The sequence below is a fragment of the Lactuca saligna genome, chromosome 4, assembly GCF_052625555.1.
Source record: "Lactuca saligna cultivar CGN05327 chromosome 4, ASM5262555v1, whole genome shotgun sequence".
Classification (NCBI taxonomy): Eukaryota; Viridiplantae; Streptophyta; class Magnoliopsida; order Asterales; family Asteraceae; genus Lactuca; species Lactuca saligna.
The window spans coordinates 173,986,730-173,992,446 of NC_136420.1; positions in this window are offsets into that span (position 1 = coordinate 173,986,730).

Here is a 5,717-nt window from a genome sequence, read left to right on the forward strand (position 1 = left end):
AAGTTCAAATCCATTCACGGACTGTTTTGGGCATCTTAAGCATTTTTGTTTTCAAAACTGTACAAGGTGCAAATAGTTGAAGTTTTTTAGCTTTAAAATGACTACTTGCACATCTCCATACGATTTTTCTACAATTTATGGTGATTTTTACAAAACTGACTATCATTTCAAACAACAATCCGGACCAGTCTGTGATTTTGGACTTATTCACCCAAGTTGGAGGTCATTAAAAATCGTGATAAAAATTATGAGTAAACTAGACACAGTTTTTGAACTCTCAGAATTTACGGATCTAGTTTTCGACTTCGTATGAATTTTCTATGATTTTTCCAAAACAGTGCAGAATGGCTAAAGTTAGCCAACAGCATGTAAATATCATAACACTTTGTATTATGTTGAGCAAAGTGTATAATCATAAGTTCTAATTATTGAATGTGTTTCTTTGTTAGTTTATCATCATGAACTGAAACTAAGTCATTCATAATAAATATTATTCATTCATTTTAGAACACGTATATTAAACTATAAAAAGTATTGTTTGATAAATTCATAACACTAATACATTTCCATAAAAGAGTTCATACATATTACATACATTTTAGATAAACTATAATAGGTATAGTTTATGATACATCACTCAACACACTCGTACAGAAAGGGTACATTCATACAGAAAAGATTTATATTCACACACATTTAACGTAAACTTATTAACCTATATTGTGAGACTCTCTCTCTCTCTCTCTCTCTCTCCCCGTACGTCCGAGTGCGGGATATAATTCCTGGTAGTTATAATCAGAATCTCCTTGAGGGAGAACGTGATACTTGTATATAGATCTATATTGGGTTTGACACCCCACACCTTGCTGCTAGCTACAGTGGGACGTGCAGGTCTACGGGTGACAAATGTCATTTCAGTTTTCGCGACACCTGAGAACGTCGTGGCAGGTTCACATAGTCATAGTATGATTATAGCGACTCACATAGGGATATAACAATCCATAAGTTTACGGGATTTTATTTTTAAAACCTAAATGAGATTTATGTTGATTTAAAATCACTTTTTACCTCTATGAGTACAGATATTATTGTACACTTTTTGTTTTGGTAGTTACGACTACACCTCATTTGAAACCACATTCATACCTTTAAGTATGGTCAATACTTGTTTTTACTCGGTCCTCTAATTTAGGACTACATATATACAAAGTATTAACAAACATGAGAACATACAAAAATTTCATTTAATTCAAACGCGTCCATGTCCATTTAAGTACATAACATTTTCTATTAATAAGAAAGGTTACTTATACATTTTGGTCTTCAGTCATAAGACTACACTACATAGATTTTAAAGAAAATATCGGATTTTCTGGATACATATTCTAACGCTTTTACAAGGAAAACGATTTACTTTTCTAAAGAAATCTCTTATGAACTCACCAACCTTTGTGTTGACACTTTTCAAAACTACTTGTATTCTCAGGAATTCAGTGAAAACAGGAAATCAACAACGTTTTGAGGATGGGACGATAATTCGTCAAACAGTTCATTTTGTATCATAATGTAATTGATGTGAATCATGTAAACATGTGCTTTGATGTAACGTTTTCAATTATATTTGTGTTGGTTGTATTTACTTTGAGCACTATTATACTCATTGTTGTGATACTCTACATGAAGTCCTCCACCCCCGGACGTTTCCGCCATCCTTGGTTTGGGGGTGTGACAGATTGGTATCAGAACATTGTTTATAGTGAACTTAGTATATCAAACCACATAAGATATACAAACTATAAATGCATTGGGACTAAGTCTCTGATTTAAAGTTTCAAAACAACTATATTTTTAGAAATAAATAGTTTCTTATTAAAGGTATACATGCATACATACATATTAAGGTCAGCACCACTCTAGAACAAAACAAAAGTAATGATTGTTGGATATCACAGGTAAGCTCGGGGATGTACGGTCAATCTTGGGTGTGGCATAGCCTGATCAACTATGCTGGTCTGAGGAGTGATTAGCACATGCCCAAGAATAGTTGTGATATGGCAACAAGTCTAGAAACTTACCAACACTACCACAATGAGAACATTAGAATAGAACATGAGTTTAAAATACTATAGGAGTATTTTGTAATATCATAACTTATATGAAAACTAAATAGATCCTTAATAATAGGTCTATAGTCCCTAAGTGGATACTTTAAGGTTATATATAACTTAGAAATTATAGACTTAGAATTTGTGGTCATTACTTTACTTCCTTTTCCTTGTTTGGATGTGGACCTAGAGTGGGATCACTTATTCAAAGGTCTATCGTATCTTGTTATATGTAATTAGTATGCACTATGTCATTATAAAAGTAACTAATAAGGATCACCCCTATAAGTAAGTGATAATAGAGTTAGACGCATAGTACTTATCTCCTCCACTTCTATTCTCGCAAATACAGCATAGCAAAATCCTACTTACTAGACGACCCTTACTTTCCTAATCTGAACTCGAGGAATGGTGAATGGTTATGAGAAGAATCATAAGCAGGACCGGAGGTAATCAATCCTCCATGCATAGCAAGGGTTCCGTGAACCGTTTCGACTATAATGAACCTGTGACCCGTTGGGCAATCGTGATCAAGGGTTGAATGTAGACAACAATGACAACAACCACCATGTGGAGACCAACGAGGATGCTATGACCTCAACCACGGGGGATTGACGGACAGAGCCCTCCCAGCAAAGACCCGGCGGATCGCGATCATCGGGGATTAAAACAGGAAGACTACAATCTGAGTTCAGAAAACTGCGCGCTACTATACACCCACCATCTCATGTACCGGTGACTCAGAATTATACTACTATTCCCAATACCAACTCTCTTTTTAGGACCTTATCGCCACTCGTGAAGAGGAAAGAGAGTAACAGGGTAGGACACACAGAATTCAAAGAAAGGATGATTGTAGACAAGCGTTGATTGGCAAAGCTACAAAATTGCATCGACCTTGCCTTAGGCATCACAAGGGATGGATCATCGTAAGTAGAGTTCATGCCGCTCACCAGACCTGGTAAATTAGCTTCATAAGTATGCGTTGGTGCTACTCTATTGTAGGTAAAATCACGACACTACAAACTAAGTGGTCGTACTAATCGAGAAATCTATCTTCTATCAAAACCCTCCCATGCTCAAATGTGAAGTAGACCTGCATCGAGGTCAAAATTTTCACTGAAACCATGATTTCTAGAGTCATATTAACAAGATGGGCTTAGGATGTACCTATCCGACTCGAATGTCTATCTAGCCTTAATTATATAACTAAGCATACATCAATAGGTCGTGATAAGGACCTAGCTTGGGTCAAGTATAAGGTTTCACTTGGATACCGAGCTACTAAAATACATGAGTTTATTATACAAAGAATCTTGTTATAAATTGTTTTCAGAACACCCTAAACAACCGAACTTTGATACAAATCGATATGAGATAAACTTAGTTAGAAAACTCGCGACATATAGCCATTCTAGAAACTCATTATCGTCTCACCTTTAAACATTTGTTGAGAAGTTTCTTCTTCATAGACCTATGGGTGCGATCATACCAGCACTAATGCACCGGATCCCATCAAAATTCCTCAGCCAAGTGTGTTCGGACAAACATGATTCTAAGAGGAGTAAAGCTTAACGTCCATATGAAACCTACTCCTACCTACTGCCATAACTCCATCTCGGGAGCGTTAGCAGAAACACTAAGAATAGTACAGTAATGTGCAAAAATTTATATGCGTAAATATAAATTGTAAGGATGCACTTAAGAAAATCATTCCCACTAAAGAAGTCGTTTTTTATGATGAAACAGAACTATGTCTTCACCAAGAGGCAACAAACCCACTAGCAAGGCGCCAACACTGCAGATAGACGCTGCTACTTTTCAGGCTGCAGTCACGGCAGCCGTGGCAGCCGTCATGGCGCAATTCAATACTAACAACGTCAGTAGGGGTGGAAGCGGTACTAACAATACAAATTGTGGTAACAATCAGGGACACCAATGGGTACCTACCAACAAAAATACCTCAGGCCACGAACCTACGAACAAGAAGAGAAAGTTTTGGGACATGAAAGAGCGCCACCAATCTAAAGGATACACTAAAAGACAACAACCTATGGCCGCCCCTACCATTAGAACAGCAGTCATGACACATGCCTCGACACTAGCCTCGGGTCTGCCACCCAAATGCCTGCCAGACCATATGAGGGATCACTCCTAAAGTGCAACAAATGTGGCTTTCATCACCATGGGGCTTGCCGGGAGATGCACTGTAAAAACTGCAATAGGAAAGGGCATACCGTCCATTTCTGTAAGATCCTGACCCAGCACTTCCCTTCAATCACCTGCACCAAGGTAGGCCCAATATGCTACCTATGTGGTGAAACGGGACACTTCAAGAGAGAATGTCCAATTGAGAAGAACGGCGAAGGAACAGGAGGAAGGTGATGAACACACCAACAGGAGCAGCAAGTGAACCATGTTAGGACTTTTGTAATGTTCCCAACGACAAAACGTTTAAGTACTATATGTTTGTAATGAATTTGGTACGCTTACTAAAGTAATCTTCCTTCTAAAAAGTAGCTAAAATATTTTCTCTCTCATACAAATCAAACCAAAGACATTCATATGTGACCTTAGGAGCATTACCTGTAAGTTGTGATGACCTTGTCCATACATCGGGGTTAATTTAAAATCAAAATACTAAAGTCTTGAAACAGATAATTCCATCCTGACTCCGATTCCATGTCTAGTATTAGGGGTTGAGTGGGGTCACCCATTCGACGATTGCACGATATCAATTTACATACGGCGATCATATACCACTCGATCGTAAGGAGACTTGTCAGGAATCATGATATCAAGTATCATTACTGACTATCGAAAACACACCCACTACCAGTGCTAGACACTGTGGTTTGAATCATCTACAATAATCATAACATCAAACAAAACGGAACACACAGAAAAGAAATACAGGACACTCTATCACTCTAGTGATCTCTTCCTTCGAATACAACTTATCTCATGTTATCTAAAAAAAAAGATATTGTTGTCGTTATCTAATTTTGATTGATATAGCCCTCATCTTCCCGATTTAACGACTATAAAAGGGCCCTTCGCCTAACCCCCCGAATATCGAAACTATCGTCTCTCATAAACATCCAGCACGGACCTTTGGGTCATCTCTCGCTGTGGAACTCCAAAACACGCACCAGAGGAGTGTTATACTTCCCGAAGCCTTATCACATGTATATACAGGAGACCTTCGGGAATGTCGCGCATGTAGCAGAGAAGATTCAAGCATAGAAGCTTGGGACAGATATGGTATGAGTCCTTCCATGAGCTTCGGGCTAAGGTTGCCCAGAAGGACGAGTAAATGTCCTACCATTCAAAAAGGCCTAGTCGCGTAAACCAAACCCACATACTTCCTACCAAGCTACAAGAGCTGTCAGGTAAAACTTGTCGAACTACTCAACAATGAAATTGAAGAACCAAGTTTCTCACCCTGGAAAACTCTGGTCTTATTCGTCAAATAGAAAAGCAAATTGCTCATAATTCCATCAATTTCAGAGGTCCCGACAACATCTCCAATAGAAACCTTTACTATTTGCCTCGCATAGACGAATAGGCCGACCAACCGCAAGGAACAAGGTACCCTTCAGGATTTGGACC